The following is a 15885-nucleotide window of genomic DNA, read 5'->3' on the forward strand; positions in this document are numbered from 1 at the left end:
TAAAGGGCGACTATTATGTGAATTACAGTTCAATTTTTTGAAAAGAGAATAGGTACTTTATCACCAAATCAGATGAAGGCTCACAGCCCCTCGGTCCTGTGCTAACAACAACAGATCAAACAATTCAGGGCAGAAGGGTCTCTGATACGCAACAGCGCAGCAAACCAACCACGTATAAAGCTAAGAAGCGACCAGGCTGGTTTTAAGTAAAAGAAATACCTATGGCCCTGGCAGGTGGGGCTCGCTGGTTAATGCCGGCCCACGCACCTAATGGTCATGTGTTCCGTTCCTGATCAAGGGCTTGCAGGTTTAATTCCCAGCCCCAGTCGGGGCGCATGTGGGAGGCAACCAATTTATGTGTCTCTCTTACATCGATGTGTGTGTATCTCCTCCCCCCCCCCCGCCAAAAAAATCAATGGAAACAATATACTCAGGTGAGAATTAACAAAATTTTTTTTTAAAAATCTGTGAGAATGGGGCAGGAGAGAGTTGGAAGAGACATGTGAGAAGTTACTTGAGGGGTTACCACAGCATGTCCCTCAGGGGGAGGCAGAGAAGAGTCAGTGTGAGAACCCAGGAGCCCAGCCAGGCCAGTGTGAGACAGGCAGACAGCGGCCACCAGCAAACACAGTTCTCTTCCCGCCTGCGGCACGCAAGGACGACACCCACTACAGCGACGCCTATGAAGCTGAAGCACCCTTAAGACATCCAACGGTATTCTTGTGCTGAAATAAGCACAGTTATTACTGATTGATGCCTGGAAGCCCAGGAATGTAAAGAGATCATCTAAAAATAGAGCATGGATTTCACGGAATCCTGCGAAAAACCCAACCTCAGGGAACGACTTGAGGACTGCCGCAGAGCTGCTCGCTTCTTCCCAGGCCGCGCCGCTCACAGCACCCAAACAGGATGTCTGGCTGCAATTAGGCGAAATCTGAGAAATCTGACCTCCCGGGCAGAAAAAACGAAAAACAAAATGTTTGAGACGCACAAGTATGTGAGAACCACTGGCCTTACGAAAAGGACATTCATGGCCAAGGCTGCTGGAGGCTCGGACTCCACCTGGGGCTGCACGGTGCTGGTGTGCGCGATCCCCGGAGGCAGAGCCCATCAAAGACGCTGGGCTCCGCGGGCAGGACCTCGCCGAGATGGCAAAGCTGAGGCTTAGCCGTGTTACTGCCGGGTTAGCTCTCTGGTAAACGCATACATAGGAGCTCTGCTGAGCGGACCTGAGAGAGCTCAGCCCCTGGGCTGCTGGCCCGGGTCGCGGCCACCTGTGTGCGCGTGAGCGATTCGGACGAGTCCATCAGGAGGGTCCGGTCCTCTGGGTTCTTTCTCACAGTGGCTATTTTCTGCTGCCTCACGTATGGTCTCTGGTTACATGGTTACATACACAATATGATTATAAGGGAAAAACCAAAACGCCCACGAGGCTAGTCGCAAACAGGGCGGAACCTAATTCAGCCGTCTGCAAGGGAGGCTCCCAGACCTGCCCCTGGTGCCTGAATACTTTTATAGGGTGTCACTTTTTTCCCACCCTGCCCTTTCCTTTCTTGAATTCTCATACAATGAGTTTGCTATGACCATCCCCGGATACGCTAGCAACAACCAAGAAGTTACAGCTGGATCCTGTATTGGACTCAGCTGCGGCTGGAGTTTAAAAATGTCTCCGGCCAATAGGAAAGCGCTGAGTGAGGGAAGAAAAAGCCAGGCTCATTCCAGAGAGATTTAAGGCTGGCTCTCCATCCAGGGAGCTGGCAGCTAAAGCGGCTCTTCTGTATTATGTAAATACAGTTTGTCTCCCCACGTTTCCAATGCTGAAGTTCATGTCTTTATGAAGCCATGGCCAAATATTAAAATAAAACCCTTACTGCACGAAGCCAGATCGCTAATCACCTCCATGTGGGGGCAGGACCACTGTGCATATCTGCTCCAAGTTCACCCACGCACATAGCCCACGGATATCCGAGCCGCTCAGTAACTCCTTTTGGTTACCAATCAAATCCACATTTACCAAAGAACAAGAAAAATGCATGTGACTTTGAATCAAGTAAATGCTTTTAACCTATTCATAAAAATTTAAGCTCTAGCCAGTTTGGCTCAATGGATAGAGCATCGGTCTGCGGACTGAAGGATCCCGGGTTTGGTTCTGGTCAAGGGCACATGCCCGGGTTTCAGGCTCGATCCCCAGTAGGGGGTGTGCAGGAGACAGCCGATCAATGATTCTTTCTCATCGTTTATGTTTCTCTCTCTTTCCCTCCCTCTCTCTTCCTCTCTGAAATTAATAAAAACATATTTTAAAAAAATTAAAATGACATTAAGTAAACAAAGCACTTCTCTCTCCAGCCTTTACATGCCATCTAGACCAGTGATGGCGAACCTTTTGAGCTCGGCGTGTCAGCATTTTGAAAAACCCTAACTTAATTCTGGTGCCGTGTCACATATAGAAATTTTTTGATATTTGCAACCATAGTAAAACAAAGACTTATATATATTTTTAATATATTTTATTGATTTTTTTACAGAGAGGAAGGGAGAGGTATAGAGAGTTGGAAACATCGATGAGAGAGAAACATCGATCAGCTGCCTCCTGCACACTCCCCACTGGGGATGTGCCTGCAACCAAGGTACATGCCCTTGACTGGAATCGAACCTGGGACCCTTTAGTTCGCAGGCCGATGCTCCATCCCCTGAGCCAAAATGGTCAGGACAAGATTTATATTTTTGATATTTATTTTATATATTTAAATGCCATTTAACAAAGAAAAATCAACCAAAAAAATGAGTTCGCGTGTCACCTCTGCCACGCGTGTCATAGGTTCGCCATCACTGATCTAGACTGTAGGAGGCAAATCATATTAGGCAACGAGCATGGACGGCTCTTCAGAGTCACTGTCACCATGAAAAAGTCTTTTAAAGGCTCAGGAGACATAACTAAATGCAAGGCGTTAACCTGATCAGAGGCTAGATAGGTAGGAAAAACAGCTGCTACAGACATTTTGGGAATAAGGGGGAAGCAGTACTTGGACTATAAATGTGAAATGCGAAAATAACTCTGTTGTTTTTCTCAGTATGGGAATGGCTGTGGTTAAGGAGGACAAGTCTTTAGGAGATGAATGTTAGTATTTAGGGGTAAATGTTATGATGTATGTAACTTATTTTCAAATGGTTCAGAAAAGAAAAAAAAAATTGTAGGCCTGGCCGGGTAGCTCAGTTGGTTAGAGCATCATCCACATACCCCAAGGTTGCGGGTTCGATCCTCACATACAAGAAGCAACCAATGAATGCATAAATAAGTGGAACAACAAATCGCTCTCTCTCAAATTAATAAAAAAATGTTTTGTTTTTCCAAACAGACAACCAAAAATGAGGAAACAAAGAAACAACCCCCAAATGAAACAATTAGCAAATTCTCCAAAAGAAGAGATAAATGAAGCAGAGATAAGAAATTTATCTGAAACAGAGTTCAGAGTAATGATGGTAAAAATGCTCAACAGTATGAAAAAAGGTATAGTAGCTATGGAAAAAGAACAGTCTGAGATAAAAAATGACATAACACAAATAAAGAACACATTGGAAGGAATACACAGCAGATTTGGGGAAGCCAAGGATCGAATCAGTGAATTAGAAGACAGAGTTGAAAATATCACTCAAATTAGAGAACCAAAAAAGAAAAAAACAATTAAGAAACAGGAGGACAGCTTAAGGGAGCTGTGGGACAATGTGAAACATAACAATATTAGAATAGCAGGTGAGCCAGAAGAGGCAGAAAGGGAGGAATAGAGAAGGTGTTTGAAGAAATAATGGTAGAAAACTTCCCTAACCTGATAAAGGAAAAAGTCACACAAGTACAGGAGGCACAGAGACCCCCAAACAAGAAGAACCCAAACAGACCCACACCCAGACATGACATAATTAAAATGCCAAAAACTAAAGACAAAGAGAGAATCTTAAAGGCAGCAAGAGAAAACTGTTGCCTACAAAGGAGTTCCCATAGGCTGACACCTGATTTCTCACCAGAAACTCTACATGCCAGAGGGAATGGCATGAAGTACTCATGATAATGGAAAGCAAGGACCTGAAACCAAGATTACTATATCCAGCAAGGCTATCATTCAAAATAGATGGTCAAATAAAGAGCTTCCCAGACAAAAAAAAAGGTTAAGGAGTTCATCACCACCAAGCCAGCATTACAAGAAATGCTAAAGGGATTGCTGTAAGGGATTGCTGAGAAGAAGAAACAGAGAAACCTAGCCATACAGAACTAAAATGGCTGTAAATAAGTACCTCTCAATAATAACCCTAAATGTAAATGGATTAAATGCTCCAGTAAAAGGCATAGGGTAGCTGAATGGATACAAAAACATGACCCAAGTATATGCTGTCTACAAGAGACCCACCTCAAAACAAAAGACACACACAGGATGAAAGTGAAGGGATGGAAAAATTTTTTCCATGCAAATGGAAAAGAAAAAAAAGCTGGAGTAGCAATACTCATACCTGACAAAATAGACTTTAAAAGCATCATGCTAAGTGAAATAAGTTGGAGAAAGGTAAATATCATATGATCTCACTCATTTGTGGACTATAATGAACAACATAAACTGATGAACAAAAGAGAGCCAGGGGGCGGAGGGGGGGGGAATCTAGAATACATTAGGAGTAATCCTGTTATATACTTAAACTTTTTTTCTTGAAATATTAATGATGTTTATTGCATGTATTATATGTAAAATCATTTTTCTTGAATAACTGGTGTTTGTTGTATGTAACATTTTCATATTTAAAATCACTTTTTTGAGATATTGTTTACTGCATTTAACATTATATTTAAGATAGTTTTTCTTGAAATATTAATGTTTATTGCATGTAACATATTTAAAAGTGTTCTTCTTGAAATAAAAAACTGGGGGAAAAAGAAAAACATTTTTAAAAAAAATATATTTTATTGATTTTTTTTTTACAGAGAGGAAGGGAGAGAGATAGAGTTGGAAACCGAGAAACATCGATCAGCTGCCTCCTGCACATCTCCTACTGGGGATGTGCCCGCAACCAAGGTACATGCCCCTGACCGGAATCGAACCTGGGACCTTTCAGTCTACAGGCCGACGCTCTATCCACTGAGCCAAACCGGTTTCAGCTAAAACATTTGTTTTTAATTATAATATGTATTAGCGAGAGAGAAAGCGAATGTGGCAAAATGTCAGCAGTGATGAATTTAGGTGAAGGATACACAGGTATTCATTGCACTATTCTTTCAACTTTCCTGTAGACTTGAAATTTTCAAAATGCAAAGCTGGGGGAGAAAGTATACAATACTCACACCGCCGACCACCAGTTACTCCTAAACCCAAATACGACCGCCCTTCCGAGCTGCTCTGCGCAGCGGGAAGGAGGACGAGGGGCCACGTGTGTGGGGGACAGGGTTCAATGCCGACCCAAGTGTTGGGATTTTTGATAAATTATTCACTAAGTCATTCCACTTGGGTTTTTTAATGTCCATTTTACATGTGAGGAGCCTGACACTTAAGGAGATCCAGTATCTCATACAAGGACTCCGGCTGGAAGTGCCCGGAGTGCACATATTTACTTAAAAATATGTCAACAACCAATAACAGTGGGGTCAGATGTTTAAACAAACCTCAGTCAGTATACAGAGAGCAGAGACACAGTCCTCGGACAACCACGAGCACTCAGCGGACTGCGTTCCGCCCTCAACTGGGGGTCATCGGAGATCTCCTTCAGCGGCTGCCCTGACAGCAAACAGGCAAAGGCTCTGAGCTCTCTGTTCCCACAGCCCACGGGCTCCATGACCTGGGAAGGGATGCTGTGTGTTTATCTCTGCATGACTCATCCCAGCGAAGTCAGCCTGAAGGGGCATCGGCCCAGAACAAGAAAGGCAGCCCACCAGGGCTGCGAGGTCCCATAGTCCAGAGCCCAAGGAACAGATGAAAGTAGCAGTCTAGGGAGGGAGGGAGGGAGGGAGGGCACGGCTAGGGACTAGGGAAAAGGAGCTTCAATGAAACAGGAAGAAACAGTCTCATAAATGAACAGCCCAGCCCTAGCCGGTTTGGCTCACTGGATAGAGCGTCGGCCTGGGGACTGAAGAGTCCCAGGTTCGATTCCGGTCAAGGGCATGTACCTTGGTTGTGGGCACATCCCCAGTAGGGGGTGTGCAGGAGGCAGCTGATTGATGCTTCTCTCATTGATGTTTCTGACAATCTATCCCTCTCCCTTCCTCTTTGTAAGAAATCAATAAAATATATATATTTTTAAAAATGAACAGCCCATCCTAAAAGACAGGCTCCCCTTTCTAGTGTTTGGGAAGATGTGGGTGAGGATTACCACCCCAAGCTTAGCCTTTTGATCTTTTTAACCAGTGAAGTTGGAATGGCCTTGACTATCAGTAGCTTTACAGCTTTAATTCAGGGCATTCCCTGTCACCAACCTCACCGTGTCTCCTGAAGGCTAAAACCAAGCTACCGGGTTAGAAAGCCGGGGTCCATCCAAAGGGAGGCAGCTGGTGAGGCAGTGGGCAGGGCAGGGCTCCGCTCTCGGCCTCCTGGGCACACCTGCCCCACCCTCCAGGCGCCCGCAGCTAGGATGAGACTCTTCTCTCAGGAGTGGGTCTTTGTCCCCTACCTCAAACTTGCACAGGCAGCACGGAAATGGGAAATAAGACGTCGAAGGCAGAACAAGCCAGAACACTTCTGAAACCGTCTTTATTATCTCTACGTGCAGGACAGTCCGCTCTTGGCTGGATCACAATGCCTGCGGGAAGACAGGCAAAACTGCAGCCCCAGGATGGGGGCGGGGGGGGGGGGGCAGCTTAAACCCTACAACCCAACGCCTAAGCACCAAGCGCAGCAGAACCCAGAAGAAATGTCTGTTTATGCTCTTTCCAGATTTAAAAAAAATGAGTCATGTCCAGCATGCCCAGCCAAATTACTGGGCATCTGTGAGGCAGAGCCACGAGGGTGAGGGTGCCAACCGGGTGTGGGGCCCCCACCCCACCCGGACTCGCTCTCTGTCTGCCGCCACCAGCGGGCAGCGCCCCCAGGAGAAGGGCTAATGAGCAAGATTTTGAGTCAAGACCAGTCTGACCCCAGGAAGGAGGAAGGAGGCAGCTGGCATCCGAGTTTCTTTTGTAAAATAGAAACATCAGGGCAACCACTGACCAGTCTTCAGCGTCACTGCTCTGCATGAAAAAGCGACGTCTTAGAAACGTGTCTTAGACATCAACCAAAGGACTTGTATGCATGCATATAAGCCACACCAATGGACATGGACAACAGGGGGATGAGAGCATGAGTGGTGGTGGGGATAGGGATTAATGGGGGGGGAATGAGGACACATTTGTAATTCCTTAACTAATAAAGAATTTAAAGATTAAAAAAAAAAAAAAGAAACGTGTCTTAGAAACACATCACTTTGGGGAATGCACAGGAGACCCTGTGATTCCCGGGAAAGTGTAACGTTTTGGAACATTCGTCTGATATCAGGGTTCTTTTGATATAAGCCAATGAAAGCCTCATTTTCCTCTCAAGATGTTTTCTCTCTCGGGAGCGGGAGATACTGAGTCAGGCTGCAGTCACGGGCCTCCCACACAGGGGCTGCGGCCTCGGCGTGTGAACCGGCCACACATTTGAAAGTCACTGCCACGGCCAGTTTCCCATACTTCCAACACAAACAGAAGGGAATTCATTCTGTCTCAATTCAAAAAATTTTAATCTAATTACTGAAACTTGGAGGGGAGGGGAAGAAACCCTTCTTGATCATTTTATTTCCTCTCTGCTAAAAACGGGGACCCTTCTTGATCATTTTATTTCCTCTCTGCTAAAAACTGAAAGAAGTCCTAATTCTAACAGAATATTAAAAGGCCAACGTCGCCACTTTCAAGGACTGCATTTTAAAAACGTGTTAAAAATACATGTACTTACAAGGAACTGCTGAATGAACCTATTAACGGGTTTGTAAGCATGTGAAAGTATATTTTGTCTTATTCAAAGTAGGAGAACGTGTTAGCCTCAAAAAGAAAATATAACCTAACTCAGTTCTTAACAGTGACACACGCAGGGGTGGGCAGCAGCAGGTCTGAACCCCAGGCGTCAGGAGGCAGGGCTGGCCTGGCAGGTCCCTGGATTCAGGCTCGCTTTCTGATCAAGTCCACGAGGATGTGCGATAATGCTGGTCGGTGATGGAGCGCTGACGAGGTGGTACCACGTGCCCTGCGCCACGGTGACCTTCTGAGTGGATTAAGCCACAGTGATCAGCAGAACCGCACGTCTCTTCCCATACGAGCCACTGCAGGCCGGCGTGGCCGCCCGGGGTGTTCAATGACTACACGTGCGCTCCGTGGCGGTGGGATCCTGGCTGAGCGGATGAGAATGAAACCGGCGGCGGCTGCAGCCGGGATCAGGCCGGAAGCCTCGGCTCCCGGTTACAGGGAGCCTCTACCCGGCCTTGTAAACAAGGAGGCATTCACTGTCCCCGACAGGAAGTGCGGAGACAGGCAGGCTCCTGGGTGGGTGACAGCTCAACCACTGGGCCGAGGACCCAGCTGGTCACAGCCTGCGAGCCGGGGCTGCCAGACCTGAGGGTCATTGTGGGTGTCAGTTGGCTACCAACAGGCCCAGCCAAGTCCGTCGTAAGGAAAGGGACCGTTTCCGCCTTGTTTATTTTTCTAGGAAGGAAGACACCTTTCCAGGAAGAACCCTGCAAACTGCCCTCAAGCTCGCTGGCCAGACCTGGGTTACACGCCCCTCCTCCAATCGGTGACAAGGAAAAAGGGGCCACCTGCCTGGTTTCAGCATTTAAGACTCACTCCCTGGTGGTGCCCTCCCCCGGGAGTGCACATCTGTATGAACCAGAATCAGGGTGTTTTTTTTAATATATATTTTTATTGATTTTTTACAGAAAGGAAGGGAGAGGGATAGAGAGTTAGAAACATCGATGAGAGAGAAATATCAATCAGCTGCCTCCTGCACACCCCCTACTGGGGATGTGCCTGCAACCAAGGTACATACCATTGACTGGAATTGAACCTGGGATCCTTGAGTCCGCAGGCCGATGCTCTATGCACTGAGGCAAACCGGTCAGGGCCAGAATCAGGGCTCTTTACAAGGACGAGGGGGGGTAAACCAGTTAGGGCCAGAATCAGGGCTCTTTACAAGGACGAGGGGGGATGGTCCTGTTTAGGGGCAGATACAGCCCCGCACGGCCACACACTGCACCGCCGTGGGCAGCAGGGAGTAAACCGGGTGACCAATCCTTCCCCCCAAAATATCTAGATCCCGTTTTATGGTTTAAAACCAAGGGCTGACATTTGAAAGTTACATTTTGTAGAAAAGAAAACAATTTTTTAATATTTTTTTAAAACTACCAGCCACCCTAGCACTTAATTTAATTACAGAAACAGCTAGTTACTGCTTTAATGAACCCTCACATTATCAAATTGTGGCTTTAAAAAGAACCTCTAGAATGTAAAATAATAAATGCAACCCAGATGTTCACTGAAAAATGAAAACAAGATTGTTTTTACTTCATAGCAACCAAATAGGTCAACCCATTTCCTCCTCCAGAGAATTCTCAGAGGGCCACAAACTCCACGCGGAGAGCATGTGTTTCATATGTATCTGTCCACACAAGAAGGAAACTGCCGTCCAAAACAAACGGAGAACATGACATGTTCCCATGGAAGCGGGTCTGAGGCTGCGGCCAGGCCCTGTCTGCACGGTGCCAGACATCTGGATGAAGACTGGAAAAGAAATCGCTAATTACCCAGATATTGGGAAATACTTCTCCATCGTCATTAAAATGTCCAGTTTTTATAGCAAGCTGCTGTTTTTATAGATCAATTACAGGACTAAGCTTTTCAAGAAGAGGAGGCAGTAATTAAAAATAGCTCGGCCGAGGGTTTCCGATGGGCTGACTGTCCCGTCCGAGCAGGGGTCCCGGTGTCTTACCGAGAACACGTCAGCTCAGAGTAAATTTGCTCGGCGGAAGTAAGCTACAAACTCTTCCTGGCCAACCCGAGGGACTCAGGTGAGCCTTTTCTAAGATTTACGTAATGCTGAGAGATACTTATCAAAAACAAACAAGCGCGTGCTGAACTGCCTGCAGCCAAACTGTAAGACACTGCAGAGTCGCATGCCCACTCCGTTCTGTCTACCGGGGCATTGGCATTAACTATAAAAAGTGTATAAGCTTAACTTCAAAATTCAGGACGGGGACCATGTATTTTCTTCTCTTAATCTTCACCTGAGGACATGCTGAGGGGAACATCCATCAGTTGCCTTCCTTGCACCTTACGCTTCCCAACTGGCGATCAAACCCACAAGCCAGGCATGTGCCCTGACTGGGAATCGAGCTGGCAACCCTTCGGCACACAGGATGATGCTCAACCCACTGAGCACTCAGGCCGGGCAGACCCATGTATTTTCTACTCTCACTTACATGAGTTACTATTTTCCCCCAATTTAAAAGTATTTTTAAACAGCTTTTAGGAAACTTTGGTAAAACCTATTTTTTCACTTCAAAAATGTCAATAGTCCTAGTCCACACTCGATAAGCCTACTTCCCAAAGGCTCTGCCAGTAACTTCCTCAAACTAAGCTCTCTCTCCTGGCGTTATTCACCCGAGTGTGTGTGCCGGCAACGTGGCTGCTCTCTCTCACCTGATGGGAAGCAGGCTGGCCTCCACCAGAAGATTCGCTGAGAAACGTGTGGTTGCCTTTTCCCCTCTCAGTCCCCACGGCGATGGCTTCCTTACCTCTCCTCTTAACAAACTCCCATGAAGGGCCATGGCACATGCTTTCGTCCCGCCAGGAGCGATCTCCTTAGCCCACTGTGGCCTAGCCTGCCTTCTCTACACCTTTCACCAAATTGGATGGTTTTTAAAAAATATTTTTTATTGATTTCAGAAAGGAAGGGAACGGAGAGAGAGATAATCATTGATCAGCTGCCTCCTGTATGGTCTCCGCTGGGGATGATCGAGCCCCCAACTGGACATGTGCCCCGACCGGGAATCGAACCATGACTTTCTAGTTCATAGGTCGATGCTCAACCACTGAGCCACGCCGGTTGGGCCAAACTGGTTTTTCCAAGTCACCAAATCCAGGAGACACTATCCTCATTTCCCTCCGCCTCTCGAGGACAATCGCACAGCCGGCCACTACCTTTTCCTAAAACACTCCCGCTCCCTTAACGCCGGCAATACCGCACAGACCTCCCGGTCTCCTCCACACACTGCCACCGTTTCTCCATCTCCTTCGCTGGGTTGTCCTCAGTCCTGGGGGTTTTCTCCTGCCCCTCAACTCTCCCCACCACGCGATCTCATTCATCCCTCCCCGGGACTTAAGAGTCATCCCCATGTTCACCTCCTACCCAGACGCGTCTTCTAAGCCGCGGACCCACACACAGCAACTGCCTCCCTGCCAGCCCCACCGGGATCGCTCCCGGGCACGTCCAACCTCGAAGACCAGACGCGAACTCCTGGGACCCACTTCAGACCAGTCCCTCCGCCAAGGACAACGGAAAGAGCCGGAAAGAGCCGAACAAATTACAAGCAGCAACTGCCTGAGGCATCGGAGCGCTACCCACGCAGCCAGGACTCAGGAACCCCCTAACCTGAGCCACCTTTCCCCTCGACACATTTGCCGACTCACAGCAGAAACTGAGCGGTCAAAAGCTAATCAGAAACAAGTGGCTGAGAATCTGAGCAGGAGGCCGAATCTCCCGCAGTCTTAGGGGGCTGGGGGACAAGAATTAGAGCTGGGGGGCTGCCAAGTAGAAGAGGCCCTGGAAACACCCTGGCTACGAGCTAGGCCCACCAGAGAGCTAGACCCTCCGAGAAGGGTAAACCAGAGTGACCCGATCCTCACAACCTTAAAGTGGTATTTCCCTCCTTAACTGCCTGCCAGAGGCTCTCTGGAGGACCAAGGCCGGAGTCTCAAAGTCTCTCTCCACATTGTCACACACATTGTGACAATTTAATTAAAGCTGAACAGGCGCCCGGCCAGTGCTGCTCAGTAGTTGAGCACTGACCCATGAACCAAGAGGTCACTGGTTCAATTCCCAGTCAGGGCACATGCCCGGGGTTTCAGGCTCGATGCCCAGGTTGCAGTTTCTCCCTCATCGCTGTTTTTATCTCTCTGTCCCTCTCCCTTCCTCTCTCCCTAAAATAAATTTTAAAAACATTAAAAAAAGAGAGAGATAGAAGCTTAACAGGCAATCTAAAATCAAGATAATATGAATGAAAACCAAGGGTAAAATAGATAATGGAATATGTATCAGACAGACTTACAATAATTGTAATTAAAGTTGTCAAGATGAAATTTTTTAGCAGAAAAGAATTAAGAAAACTGAAAAAGACAGTAAGTGAAATTAAGAACTTAATCAACAGGTTTAACAGCAGATTAGATAGAGCTAAAGAGAAAATTAATACACTGGAAAATAGGTCAGAAGAAAATACACAGAGTGGAGAATGGAGAGATGGAGACAGGAGTCTGAGAGACATACAGGACATGATGAGAGAGAGTCCAAGAAGGAGAACAGATAAGGAAAGTAGCGAAAGGAGAGATAATGACCAAGGATACTCCAAGTCTAATGTGCAAGCAAGTCTTGTCATGGTGCTGCCCAAAGCAAGAACCACCACCAGTCAACCCCAAGCAGCACAGACTCAAAGAAAACCACACCTGGACACATCACAGTAACACGGCTGAAAACCAAAGGCAAAGCAGCCGGAGACACAACGCCTTCAAAAGAACAAGGCAGCCCGGCCGGTTTAGCTCAGTGGACAGAGCTCCAGCCCGCGGACTGAAGGGTCCTGCATTCGATTCCGGTCCAGGGCACGCACCGTCGTTGCAGGTTCTCCAGCCCTGGTCTGGGCATGTGCTGGAGGCAACCGATCGATGTGTCTCTCTCACATCGATGTTTCTCTCTGTCTCTCCCTCCCCCTTCCACTCTCTCTAAAAAATCAATGGAAAAATATCCTCGGGTGAGGATTAACCAAAAAAATAAAAGTTGCTTCTAAAAAAAAAAAAAAAGAAAAGAAAAAAAAGAACAAGACATACAGCTGATTTCTCAACAAAAACAACGGAAGCCAGAAGCCAAAGAAATGACATGTCAGAGCACCTACAACTGTACACCCAGTGACAATATCCTTTAAAGTGAGGGCAAAATAATGACATCTTGACAAGAAACACAAATGGGGCCCCCGAATGGCCTTCTCTCCATCTCTAAGCAGCAGCACTGCCCACACAGACGCACAGCCAGAAACCTAGACACTGATTCCCACAGTTCCTTCACCTCCAACCTCCAAGCTGTCGCGTCCATTTGATTCTCCAAAAATACATCTCGTGGCTCGTAAAGCGATGCAAATTAAAACAGCACATCGCTCTCACGCGCAGGCAAGCGCCAAGAGCCGATTAGCATGCTGAGGGCTCCCGGGGAGGAAGCAATCTGTCCGTATCTAGGGAAACCGAGAGCAAACCTGGAACCCGCAACCGCGATGCTAGAGACACGCTGGAGGCGAACTTTCCCGCTTTCGCGCCTCCGCAAAAGGAAGCGAGGCTGAGGGCCCACCTTACTGTTTGTAACAACAGCGCGTGATCAACACTAAAGTCCAACCCAGGGCGAGGTCAACAGAACCTTACAGTCGTTGAAAGAAGAAACAGGGGCTACCGCTCTCAGCTGAACCCCAGCCCCTTCCTCACTGGTGTCCCTGGTCCTCTCATCCCTCCTCCAACCCACTGTCCGCTCCGTAGCCAGGAATGCTCTTCTTAGAGGCTTTGTGCACGCGGGCTACGAATACGGCCCCTGAAGCCCAAATGCCTGGGTTTGAATCGCAGCTCCACCCCCTGCTGGCTGGGAAAGTTGAAGCAAGTCACTCAGCTTGCTCCACTCTTTTCTGTAAATATTAAGAACCTAAGAGGGTTGCTTTGAAGAGTGAGCAGGTTAACTCCATAAAGCACACAGGGCAGAACCCAGCACAGAGCAGGATGTAAGCATTAGCTACGGTCACTGAAAGGTAATCAATGTCATTCTCCCTCGGAAGACCCTTCCCTTCTCACTGAAGCCACCTGAGGTGGCCCCGGGCCTGTCCCCCTCCCTGCTTCATTCCCTGCTCAGGCCACACAAAGCTTCAAGCCTCTGGGCACACTCAGCTCCCTCCAGCCCAGTGCCTGCCCTCGCCCGGTCACTATACCCTTCAGGTTGCATCTGAGAGGCTTCCCCCACCAGGCCTTCCCTGGCCACCTGGCTGTGCCCACACTTCTCCTGCCCCCCATGCCCACCCACCCTCACTCTCCCCTCAGCCCCTCACAGATTCCCTTCAACACACTCTGCATAATTTGCATCAGCTTTACATATCCCTTTCTGTCCGTCTCCCATCTAAACAGAAGCTCCATGCACACGGGCAATTCACCTGCCGTGTTCACAATGCTCCCTCCAGCCGAGCACAGGACCGGCATGGGTGGGGTGCTGTCATACTCGCTGAGTAAGTAAACACTCCAGGAAAGAACGCTCTCAGCGCTCTCACAGCGCCTGCCATGTCACTGCGAACGCTCGAAGGAATGATGGTTATTCATGTCCCGTGCACAGTCTGGAAACACAAGCCCGGTCGTTATCACTGTCTACATGTTAAAGGGTGTTTTCTTACCAGTTACTGCTGCTCCGTGAAACGGTTTGTCCACTTGGGGAAAAGTAAAGGCAGACTTCAACTTCTTTCTATTTCAAAAAAATTTAAAGCACAGAGCGAGAAGTTTCCTCTGCACCCACACTCCCACCTGCCCAGTTCTCATCACCCTCCCCAGCAAGTAACCCTGTTATTAGTTCCTTGTATAGCCTTCCCGAGAATTTGCATGCACTTCCCCTCTCTCCTCTCTCTCTCTCTTTCACACACACACACACACACACACACACACACACGGAAATGGTAGCACACACTGGACATTTTCCCACACTTGGCTTCTGTAACTCTTTCTAATGAATCCATACGGAGCCTCTGGCTCCTTTCCACAAGCTCCCCACTTCGCTCCCCACCTGTGCACAGGAAGGGTTATCCGGCCAGTGTCCTGAGGGGCCCTCCAGTCACTTCCCACCGTTTACCTTCACCAAAAGGCAGGGAATCAATCATCTCGTACCTGTGGTATCTCACACACGTACACATATACCCGCAGGTTAAATTCCTAGACCTGGCTTGGCTGGGTCAAAGGATTTATACGTCTGCCACTTTAAAAGGTGCTGTCCGATGCCCCTTTATTGATGGGATTCACCCACAGAAACACAATTCCTCTGAGCAGCTGAAATAAGGGAATGTCATACAAGGAATTGGTTGCGCGCATGACGGAGAAGCTGGGAAGTGAGACTGGAAATGGTAAGGAATGCACACATGAGCAAGAGCTGGACGCCCTGACCACCGCTAAGTTGGAGGGTCAGAGGGAGGAGGTATTTTCAAAGCTCAGGGCCTCGGTCAACTGGCCGCAGGAGCTGGAGCCAAAGGAGACCGAGCAAAGGAGAGGCACTGAGGCAGAACCGAGGCAAGAGAACCTGGGTTCTCCCTCCTCCTGCCAACCTCCCACCGGAGGCCCCACGGGCCAAGCCCACCCCAAGCCAGCGGGCCCATGGGTTTGGGAAACGCTGCCTGCGGGGCCACCTCCCCAGGGGGAGGCAGGCCGTGGATCAGAGCCAACAGGACCGGGCTGGCGCTGCCTCCTTAAGAGCCGGAACTAATTTACACTCCCGTGGCCAACAGATGCTTTCAGACATGGGGGTTGTCGCTTGCCTGACAGGTGAAACCCGGACCCCCACCCTGTGGTCATGTATTTTATTGAGTGAGACTGAGCATCTTTTCACGGGAGACACAGACTTAATCCTCATCTACACA

At 48.2% G+C, this 15885-nt stretch overlaps 1 long non-coding RNA gene across 1 annotated transcript; it reads right to left on the reverse strand.

Moving 5' to 3' along the window:
* Positions 1-9215: 9215 nt before the first annotated feature.
* LOC106728367 lies at positions 9216-15853 on the reverse strand. The gene is made up of 2 exons (XR_001364668.1): positions 14425-15853; positions 9216-9757 (listed from the first exon to the last, which is right to left on the reverse strand). It is a non-coding gene; the product is annotated as an uncharacterized LOC106728367 (long non-coding RNA).
* Between the last annotated feature and the right edge of the window lie 32 nt (positions 15854-15885).

This window comes from Myotis brandtii, unplaced genomic scaffold, assembly GCF_000412655.1.
Source record: "Myotis brandtii unplaced genomic scaffold, ASM41265v1 scaffold6, whole genome shotgun sequence".
NCBI lineage: Eukaryota > Metazoa > Chordata > Mammalia > Chiroptera > Vespertilionidae > Myotis > Myotis brandtii.